A 12023-nucleotide genomic window follows, 5' to 3' on the forward strand; every position below is an offset into this window, starting at 1 on the left:
CTTTCACGTGACTTTTTCCAGCAGATCAAAATCTTTCTTGTGTTTAGGACCCCAGACCTGGACACAATATTCCAGGTGGTGCCTCACAAGAGCAGAGGAGAGGGGAAGAACCACCTCCCTCAAGATGATTCTTGTAGGAATCCTGCCTGTCCTATTGGGCAGATTTTCAATCCATTTTATAAAGCTGCGTCACAATTGCACAGAATTGTGCTCATTTTACAGCTCATATACTTAAAAGATTATTACAGATTTTTATCTTTTTTTTTCCTAGTATGAAGAATTGTAATGAAAATAATTCATAAAACTATTGAGGGATTATCATGGGTCGGCACAATTCTGTTTTCTAGATATAGAGAAATGTAGAATGTTTTTCCCTGCCCTGACTGGAGAGTGATGTGGTGGGGGAGGACAAGGACCTATCAAAAATCAGGCTGAGATATTGGCAGCTAAGTTAACCAATGAGAAGTGTCAATGCAACTTTGGAAGGGGCATTTAAAACTGATCTGGTGGTGACCGCCCTCTCTCTCTCTTCGGGGACCAGCCGTGAGGTGACATCGTGGTCAGGCCGGGCCAGGCCCAGCCGGGCCCCCAGAAGCTGCTGCCTGCATGGAGAGCGGGGGGAGCCCAGGTCGGGCCCCCCATTGCCGGCTGGGTCGGGCTGGGTCAGGCTCAGCCAGGCCTCTGAGAGCTGCTGCCCGCATTTAGAGCGGGAGAAGCCCGGGTCAGGCCCCCCATTGCCGGCTGGGTCAGGCTGGGTCAGGCCTCTGAGAGCTGCTGCCCGCATTTAGAGCAGGGGAAGCCCGGGTCAGGCCCCCCATTGCCGGCTGGGTCAGGCTCAGCCAGGCCTCTGAGAGCTGCTGCCCACATTTAGAGCGGGAGAAGCCCGGGTCAGGCCCCCCATTGCCGGCTGGGTCAGGCTGGGTCAGGCTGGGTCAGGCCTCTGAGAGCTGCTGCCCACATTTAGAGCGGGAGAAGCCTGGGTCAGGCCCCCCATTGCCGGCTGGGTCAGGCCTCTGAGAGCTGCTGCCCGCATTTAGAGCGGGAGAAGCCCGGGTCAGGCCCCCCATTGCCGGCTGGGTCGGGCTGGGTCAGGCTCAGCCAGGCCTCTGAGAGCTGCTGCCCGCATTTAGAGCAGGAGAAGCCCGGGTCAGGCCCCGCTGCCCTCTGGGCGGCTGAGCCGGGCCCGGCCGAGCCTCCGGGAGCTGCTGCCCACATGGGAGCAGCCCGGGTGAAGCCCTGTTACAGCTTTGTGGTAGCTCCGAGCTGGACCGCCCTGGATGAGACCGAGGGGTGGAAAAAAGGACATCTACCAGCGTCCTCCATCAGCACGGCCTTGCATTTTCTTAAGCTACTGCAGCCTCATGTAGTTTTTGCAAGCCTGAACAGATTTAACCCTTTTTCTAGCAACATGGAACTTTTAAAGCACAATTCTTCCTTGAGAGAAAGAAGAAAGAAAACAAAGAATACTAGAATAGACACTAAATGAAGTCAGATAGATTAGAAGTGAAAGACATAATAATATTAGAATAGGATTGAAGAAATGGACATTTTTAACCAGGCTTTTCTAAGGTAAATTATGAAGAAATGAACTGTTCTTTGCAGCATCTTAGTATTATATGGGTAGAATGCTATTCTAATTAAAATTAAGGACTGAGGTAATTGAGATTTATTTGGGAACTTTGAAACCCCCTCTCCTGGGTTAAAGGAGGTCTCAACCTTTGAGGTAAAGATGATTTTAGACTAGAAGAAGCATTCGTAAATAGTACCCCAGATACACTGAGGAGCTTTGCTGATAGAACATCACAGTCTGCAAAAACTCCGGGCGGCAGCAGATGTGTGACATTGGACTATTTTGTCTTGTAGCAAGCGTCTTCATAAAAAGATATTAGAAGGACTCTTCTCCTAGAGTAATGAGTAGTTATGTCTAAGTGGTGAAACTGAAAATCCTAAGTTGTGTCTTTCTATGTTGTTCAATAAGAAAGTTAATAGTTTGTGAGAGGAAAGAAGCGTGTTTTAAGGTATAATTCTGTTTCATTTTTTTTTTCTTTTTCTCAACTTTTTTCTTTCATTCTTTTAATATATGTTAATAAAACTATTTTTGTTCATATTTAAGCTTAAGCCTGCTTTGTTTTTTTCTCCTAATCTCTCCCTCTCACAAAAAAAAAATTAATACTAAAACCCCTACATTAATTAGTGTTTCTGCCCAGTTTTATTAAATTAAAACCATTACAGGGATCTTCAAATAAAAGCACCAAAGCCAGAAATATTCAACAAGCTCAGTATCCATAATCAGGTAAAGAGATGCAATCACACTGTGGCATTGATTCGCTTGTAGTGAATGACAAAATCCCCACTGATTTCAAGGGGCTGTGGTCTTGTCCTGCATGTTCCAACAAGCTTATATTTAGGTTCTAGAGCTTTTTCAGCACTTGCCCAATGGGATTGCAGTGGCTGCTGCTGAGAGCTGAGCACTGATGCAAGGCTGGGTCCTACCCAGGTGCCTAAAGGAGATCCTGGTTTCTACAGGGAGAGGTCATCCTGTGGAAGTCCAGGCTCATCTTAAATATTGATTTTGTGTGAAAAATCACATGTGTTGGGCTCTGATACCTTCTGGACCACAGCTAGGGCTGCCTCTTCTTGGAGCTGGGTGTTCCTCTGGTCCAGGGAGGTTCTCCAGATGCCTCAATGTCCCATTTGGTTGCCAGAAACTGATGCCTTGGGAAGGCTGAGCTGGAACAGAGACTGGACAGAGCTAGAGAATAAAGTAGCTATTTACTGAAAGGCCTTTAAAATACACCTTGGGCAGGACAAGGGCCGGGCCAGGGCTACACCCAAGATGGACCCAAAGTGGTCACAAAATGCATGATGGGTCATGAGATCTCACACTTTTATAAGTTTTTGTCCATTTGCATATTGGGGTTTAATTGTCCAATTACAGCTTCAGGTTGTGAGGTCCCATCCCTCTTGTTCCTCCCTTCAGTTGACCGTTTTTTATACTTTTGTGCCTGAAAGTTGTCCTTGGTCTTCATCAGGAAAAGGATTTGTTTTGTCTACCTACTCTGTGAAGAGAACTGACTAACACCAAATGTGAGGCTCAGAACTGCACCCCTAGGCAGCACAGAATCTGAAAATATGAAAGCTAAAGCTTAAGGCATCACGTGGACAATATTTGGGCTGTTCCTCTCCACAAAGCAGAAGTGAAGGTGGTGTTTTTGAAATATGTAGGGAGTGTAGATGATGAATTTTGATTTGGCTTTTTGCTGATCTTCACACACATCCTGTGGGCAACCAGACCCAGCATTGCAGGCGTTCCAGGGGTGGGTTGTCCTGTTACGCCCCGTCTGGAATATTGTGTGTAATTCCAGTTGCCACAATACCAAAACAATCTACAGGTGTTAGAGAGTGTCTGAAGGAGGGACATGAGGCTGGGGAAGGGTCCTGGAGGTGCCATATGAGGAACAGCTCAGGGGCAAAATGAGAGCTCATGTTTATGGCCCTTGCTTTAACAAACGGGTAAAACTGAATCACAGCTCTGAAACAGAACAAGAATTAGGAACCAAACTTCCTATTATCTACAGTTCTACTTCTTCCCATGAGCTAAACTCAATTTAGGAATATTTTTCTTTGGCGTCCTTTACCTGATTTCTGTAACACAAAGTCCAACCATTACCTTTTTGTTTTCATCATTTAATTTCACCCCTTTGTGCAATGGAAATTTTATGAGAAAAGAAATTACGATTTTTTATGAAGCCCAAAAGGTATTATGAAAGCAGAATATGATGCTGCTCTGTGCAGTTACTCTTTGCGAGTTTTGTTGGATGTTTGTTCCCCTGAGATGCACAAGGACAATTTGATTTTTCAGTTGCTGGACCAGGTTTGGTCGAGCTGTAATAAGCCTTGCAATGAATTCCTTTGTGATTTATCACAATTTGGATTCATCTGGGTTCTCAATGTGCTGCCAAAGTTTTACAGACCTCCCCATGAGGCTGATTACTGCCATAGAGGAAAACTGTAGGAAGCCTGGCCAGATCTGCGTAGTTGAAATCTTTGTCAAGGTTCCATTCTGTTTGAAAAGCTGTTTTACCTTTCCTTACATTAGCATGTGAAAAATCCTGGCTAATTTTGTTTGGCCTTTCAAAAATCAATTTCCCTAAGACAGCAATATTGCCAGTTATTACTTTGTCTTTGTGTGAATGTACGTGCAAAAGAAAGGAAAAATAATACCTGTAAAACCAATATAAGTTAAAATCACTGAAGCATAGAATCATAAAGTTTGTAAAGACCTCAGGGATCATCAAGACCAACCTTTGACCAAATCCCACAGTGCCCACATATCACAGAGTGACACAACCACTCATTTGAAAGGAAATATCAAACAAAATATTATTTTCAAAAGTGAGCCCTCTTCCTGAGTTCTGTGTTGGAAAGCTGCGGCATGAAGCCAGAATCAAACTGTTGATTAATCAGAGTGCTGCCAATTTACAGCTATATTACTTGGAGCAGAACTGGGATCTTTGGTGCCACATCTTCATGGAAAAAATGCGTTACATGGGGGAAATTTTTCTTTTTTTATTTTGCCTACCAGAGTATCCCAAGGAAAAAGCCAGGCTAATTAAAAAAAAAAAAAAAAAAAAAAAAAAAAAAAAAAAAAAAAAAAAAAAAAAAAAAGGCGCCACAGGAAGAGAATAGAAATAGAAGTTCTTCAGAGTGCAAAAAGAAAGTCAAGGGATATCTTGTCTCACAGTTTTACTCTAAAAACCCTTGATCTTTGATTGGTTGGTTCCTTCCAAACCAAACCATTGCATGACTCTGTGATTTTATGATTCTGTGATATTTTGCATTTGTGCAGTTTGTGTTTGAGGAAGGAAGTGATTCCATATGCACGAACAGGACTCAAGAGCTGCTCACATAACTCTGCAGGCAAGTCCTGTGTCCTTTATCATAAAATTAATTTTAAAATGTTACGGGTCTTGGGTCTAGTTTTGGTCATTGACCCATTCCATATGATGGATGCAGATTAGCTCTGCTGTCTGCTGGAGAGAGGAGGAAAGGGTATTTCATTGGTTTTGGGGTAAAATTGAAGTGGGAGATTGAGCCTGGGTATCCCTTTGAGTGGGTTAGAAATATCGCCAGGAAAGAACACGTATTGTAGAGACTGAGCACTCACCCCAGAAGCAGCATCTCAGTGATGCAAGGGATAGGTAAAAAATGTGTTATTAACTGTCCTTGGTGAGTGCAGGAAGGAGGTTACTGCTAGAGCAGAGTTTAGGAATGATAAATTATATTTACACAAGTTTACCATCATCTGCTTCTCTGTTTTCTCTTCAAGGAAGAACGTGGAGTAGAGGGATGGGTGTCTCATGTCTGGACTGGGCTGGGTGTTCACACCATGCAGTGAACTCCAGCTCCTCCAACCTCACTCCACAAAGTCCAGTGATTATGGCTCTTGTGCCCAATATTTGCTTGTAGTGCCTCTGGAAAATTATCTTCCAGCCTCTTCAGAAGGGCACAGCAAAGGAAACGGGGCCAAGAAAGGAGGAACATGAGACCTGCCACCACCACAGTGTCTGTTCCTGCCTGGCCTCAGACAACATTTGGAGGAAATCTGGGAAATTCTGGCATCCTGCACATTGCCCTGTACACCGAGGGACAGGCACTGAGCTGCTGCAATGCTGGTTTTCAAAATACTGGGCACTCAAGTCTTTAAATTCTGCCAATTTATGTGTGGTGAGCTGAGGACCAGGAAAGGCAACTACAGCAATAAACTTGGGCAGATTTTACTGAGACAAAGAGCAGCAGAAGCAGAGCTCTCAAAGGAATTAGTATAACACAAAAACAAAACAAAACAAACAAAAACAAAAAAATCAGAAACATTTTCATTACTATGGTGTGACAGTTTTGAGGAAAGAAAATATATTGATAATCCAAAATATACAGAAAGAAAAACTGTACAAAGATGCACATGAGGCAAATTTCATTGAGGAAGGTGGAAGAGGCAGTTCTTCCAAATGTGCTGAGAAGTCTTTCTGGCTAAATTGAATTTGGAGTGTGTCCCAGGTACAAAACAGTGTTAGCCAGAATGCTCCAGATGGAGATTATCCTGAGCCAACAGCTAACTGTATCAATGCTTTTCATTGACTTTGTTGCTATAGAATGAAATGGCTGCAAAATGTCCAACATATGATTCCTTTTATTACTCCTGATGCCATAAGTGACACTTTCCCTGGACTATCACCATGGAGCAATTGTTATTCACAACCATCAGTACTCTATCCACTTGTCAAATCGTGAGTCTCGTTGATTAGTTTGATATTTTAGCAATAAAGCAATCTCTGCTACCTGATTTAATCTATCCTCTCTTCTGTAGTTACTGCCCCACCTAGGAAAAAAAAATGAACCAGTATGGAAATAGTTGAAATTTTAAATCACAGTTAAAATTAAAATACTAATTTCTAGAACTAGAGCCACCTACAGTATATATTATATTAATAATTTTTTTTCAATATGACAGAAAAAAATTACCAGGGGAGAAATCCAAAATGAATAACAGCTTGATGTGCAAACATTGAAGAATATGAGCTGTATCAACGCATATTGCTGTAAAGTCTCCTGGATTTCTCACAACCCTCTCAAATTTCTCTCAAAAAGCACAGTGCCATTTCATTTAGGTTGATCCCAGGAGGCAAAGCTAGCAGGTAATCATTTTTGATAACTTTTTCTTTCCTACCCTCTAGCACATTTGTATGTACACTGAATATATTTAACACTTTATTATTCAGCAACCATTTACCTCACCTATAATTAGAAATAAGTGAGAGATACTGAACAATTTTTTATAGGAGCTTTTCAAAACACACACAAGCTGCTGTGAGATTCTTAACCCTAGCTGGAAAAGATAAACAAAGTAGACTAGAATGTATAGACAAGTAAAATCAAATCCTGACTGACAACTTTTGTGTCTGCTCAAGCAGATACAATTTTGAAATTAATGATATATTAAGTCTTCATCCACCTTGGAAAGACCCAGAAAGCTGTGTACTGAAAATGCTGACAAACCCCTTTCAAAGGTGCTGCCATGGGATGGTGATATAATTAGGTCCCAGAGTAAGGTACAGCATGTTGGTGGTGCAGCCTGTCAGTAATTCTGCAGTGATTTATGGTCTGCTGCAAGAGAGCACCAACAGGACAAGCGGTACTGCACACGTTGTTAAGAGGAGACATTTTCCACTAAACCTTTCAAGGGAAACGTTATCATCATGTTTTACAGATGACAGATTTTCAAAGACGAGTACAAATAATTCTCTGCATAATTCTAAAGTATGTAGGCAACTTGATACCCCTTTTTCTTTAGCAAGCATGGAGTATCTATAAATTAAAAACCTCAGGAGTGATGCAGTGTAGAAACAGCATAGGACTAAAAAGGTTTTATCCATTTGAGGAGAAGCTGAAGACATTGGTTTGTTCAGTTGGAGAAACAGAGACTAAGGTCAGACCTCAGTGAGGGCCGATGGCCAGCAGAGGGGCAGCACCCAGGGAATGGCTGGAGCTGTGCCAGGGCAGGGTCAGGCTGGAGCTCAGGGAAAGGTTCTTCCCCAGAGGGTGCTGGGCACTGCCCAGGCTCCTCAGGATATGGGCACAGCCCCAAGGCTGCCAGAGCTCCAGGAGCATTTGGACAGCACTCTCTGGGATGCACAGGGTGGGATTGTTAGGGTGTCTGGGCAGGGGCAGGGGGTGGACTGGAAGACCCTTGTGGCCCCCTTCCCACTCAGGATATTCTGTGATTCCATGATTTAGTTTCCAGTTGAAATGAGTGTTGGTAACCAAACCAGTAAACAGGTAAATCCAGCTGAAAAGTGCCCACTGAGCTCAAACGAATTCTCTACAGCTCCACATGGCATCGTTGGGCAGTAGGCACCAAACAAGATTTATGACATGTCAGGGGAATAGAGCAGTAATAATGAACAACTGTAAACAACATGCTCTCAAGAAAGACAATATTGTTTAAATACCTTATTATATTAGCTTGTCTGCAAGAAAAACAATGCTAGAAAATAAAGTAAAAATAACTTGAGGCAACCCTTACTATACTGCTTGTTCTCTTCTCCTCCTCCTTCCTGCTACAGCTTTTTTCCTTGCACTAAATTATGAAATGTGTTCTCTCCTGTTGATTCGGGTCTCTTCATACATCATTACATCACATCTGTTTAGGTGGCACATTTCTCTACACATATATGTAACCCTGAGGTTGCCTGATACGCCATTTAAATGAATGAGAGAAATAAAAATTATTAAATCAATTAAAATTTATTTTATTAAAGAAAACAAATCAGATTATACATTGTTCACACCACTGTGAAAATCAGCCTGTGGAAAGAGCTGCCTCAAGAGCTGATGCTCAAAAGAGCAGATGACAGCCAGCTAGGCAGTGAAAGACAGATGTGACAGATGTGACACATTGGAGGAAGACTTCCTAATAACACTCCTAATAAATGTGATACCACTCAGCATGGTACAGGAGCACATAGGAATGAAGGGTCCAGTGACAGCTTCCACTTTGATGGTATTTGTGCAAAGAAAAGGGGCATTTTATAAAAAATAAGGTCCTTTCTCCATTATCTTTTCTTCCATAGAAAATGGAAGCTATATTTCTTCTGTGCTGATTGCAAAGCAAAATGTACTACAACTTGATTCTTTTTGGGTAAGCCACAGGATATAACTGATTTTAGGACAGAACACTGCAATTCCAGGGACATCTAGGTACGGATCCAAAGAAGATCAAACTCTGTTCCAGATTCCTGCTTCAGATACTTTTGTTTGGCCCAGTTAGAGTCACATGAGCTTCATTTGGGCTTTTTATCAAAATAGACTAGCTGTGGTTTTGGTGACATAATTCTGTCACTACTGATAAAAGTTTTTGTCCAATGAACTTTTGTAATGTCAAAGGAAGCTCCACTTAGTTAATAATTTCTTGATTTGGGTTAAGTTTAGCATCAACTTATTTTTTGTGTGTCAAGAAACAGAATCAATGAAATGCATAACAATTTAATTAAAAGTTCATCTGACCTTGGACAAAGATTTTTATCAGAAGAAGCAATTGGCAGATTTATGTCACCAAAATCACAATATATTTCATTCTGGTGAATATTTTCAATTCAGTTCCAAGGCAGGCACTGCCCTTCACTTCCTTGCTTCTCTTCCTTTTTGTCTTTTAGATCTTTAGGTTTTCATATTGCATTAATTCCATTAATTCCATTCACACTTCTGATGAAATGAATGTTCTGTTCCCATAATTTAAGAATAAGTAGAGTGCAGGAGGGTGGTGATAATCTCCTGTTTACTAAGTTTTAAATTACTTTTCTTCTTTTGCCTCTTTTTGTCACCATACAAAATTGTGTAAGCAGTGAAATCTTTGCCCTCAGCTCCGTAATGTGCAAGTAGAAATCTCAGAACGGTTACACTGCAACTACAATTTTTGACCAGAAGAGAAATTATTTCACTGGAAGTAAATATAGTATGATTGTAATCTTGGAAATGTAACCTGGATTGTCAGAGTTATTTCAAAAATTAAAATATCTCATCAAAAATAGAAAAGGTAGGGTGTCATATTAATAGAATTCCAGTTCTGTGAGGTTAATTGGGGAAAAAAAAATACAACCCTTCCATGAAGTAACTGCACTGTATATTGTATAAAAATACAATGTAATTGAAATGGATGTATTAAATTGGTTTCAACGGCATTACACTTCAAGAGTGGAATAAAAATCTCATTCCTGCAAGGTCAGGAAGGGCAGCCTCCATGGCACTTTGCAAGGTAAAATACTTTAGACTTGAGTAAAATCATTAGTCCTGATAATTCACTAGCAGGCCTGGGAAAATAGAATATGGAATGGACACGAAAGTGTGAGCCAGTGCCAGTGTGTGCATTTGCCAGTGTGTTGTTTTACATTTGTCCTGTCAAATATTAAATTATTTCTCAAATTGATTTGCTCACACTGATCTGGGCTTTTGGGCTGCTCTTTGTTTATTCTAACATGAATAACTTATTCCTCTTTTTGTTATAGTTGCTAAAATATTCATCATTTCAGAAAAGAGGTTTTTCCTTTGCCTTTGGTCAGGAATTATGATTGCATATTTGAAAGCAGCAGACCACAAGAATACACATTCTAGACGTGATCCTGGGAAAAGAAACTTGGAAAGACCAGGACTAGAGAGGTGAAAATGGCTTAAATTTTTTCTGATTAGAAACCTGTCAACATTTTCATCAGCCATAGACCAATGCTTTTCATTCTGAAGATCAAGGTACTTGAATTTTCACCAGGATTTATGTTCTCATCCAGCGCAACCTTGTATTTCACAAGGCTTTTACAGAACAGCTGCACTCTTACACAGACTCTGTAAACTACATGCAAAGCATTAAAACTGATGTATGAAACTTACTCTTAGGGGTTTTTTTTTAATTTCTTTGGCCTCAACTAATCAACAAATTATGATGTCAGAGTTGTGGTTTTTGATTGAGATCAAGTTGATTGATGAGAAGGTGAATAACTTCTGAAATCACAGATATAGGATCATGGAAAGATTAAGGTTGGAAAAGTCTTTTGAGATCACCGAGTCCAACTTTCAGCTAGCATCACCACCATGATCACTACTAAACCAAGTCCTCAGGTGCCACATCTACACCTTTTCTAAACAGTTCCAGGGATGGTGAGTCTACCACTGCCCTGGGAGTGAACACCACTCTGGAAATATTCCAAAATCTTCCTAAAAAGTATAAAACTGTCAGTATAGGGGATGTTGCATTCTGTGCTGCTCTTAGCAAAGCTTTTAAATTATGCCTTGGCTTCCAACACTTGGCAACAAAAATCCCTTTCTCCTTGGGGAGGGATACTACTCCATTATCATGCCATGAAAAGAAATGCACTCAGGGAACTTCAAGATATGGAGTAGTAAGAACAGTGAGGCCATTCTCTGCCCAGCCACTGATACTGCATCTCGTATGAAATCCTTGTCTCTTTTTTTACCTCAGAATTGGAATTAGATTCTCATTTCATCCACCTCCCTGTACAGGACACTGTTAATGTTACCTGCTGCAGATAAAAAGGGAAATTTGAGCAGTCAAACATTTGCAAATTTAACAGCTGCTTTAGCAGGATGCTCTGCCTAAGTGGGGATAAAAACAGCTTGAATAATCCCTGTTTGCAAAAGTTACCAGAGATGGGTGGGAAAGGGGTCATGCTGAGTTAGGGGTTCAAGGACGCTGAGACCAGCCTGACTCACCCATCCCAACATTCTGGTGAAGAGCAGCATTTTCTGAGTTCCTGACAGAGGAACAAACAGGTGACAGAGCTGACAACTGATCTAACCCAGCCTGGGGATATCTGTCACTTTGTGCCATAGAAGCCCAACCCCACTTTTTAAAAGCAGGACCTTCTAACATTCCCCTTTCAGGAGTGTGTGGAGATTCCTCCCTGGAGTAGGGACACACTCAAGGTCACTCCTTGAGGGTGAGGAAAGAGATTTGGTCATTGGGATGGGTGAGTGAAATCAATCTCCACTTAATGACTGTTTTCCTAGCTTTAATATCATTGCTTCAATAAATAGTGACCTGTATTAGTAGTTAGAGCTGTCTGTAATGTATAGTAAATAATTCTATTAAGATCTTTTGGTCTAATAGTTATTATCTTCATCAATTTAAATTGTATTATTTATTTTATTTCTATGAATGTATTTGATTTGCCACCCTTACTACTGTGGGACAAAGTAATTTAAAGCACCTGTACAGCCCTTCGGACATAAGCTACTGCCCAAGCCTGGGATTGGATCCTGACATGTCCAGACTCCCCTCTGAGCAGGAATTTTGAAAGCTAGTGAGTCCTCTCTGAAACCTGTAGAAGGGAATACAAGTGACCTCACCCCTAATAAGCAACAGCTGTGTTAATTACCCAATACAGACTTGCCCCTGATGAGACACAGCTCTATCCAATAAAGGAAAGTGTGATAAAAGGGAGTGGGCTAGTTGGTGA

This window comes from Hirundo rustica, chromosome 9 (genome assembly GCF_015227805.2).
Source record: "Hirundo rustica isolate bHirRus1 chromosome 9, bHirRus1.pri.v3, whole genome shotgun sequence".
Lineage (NCBI taxonomy): Eukaryota > Metazoa > Chordata > Aves > Passeriformes > Hirundinidae > Hirundo > Hirundo rustica.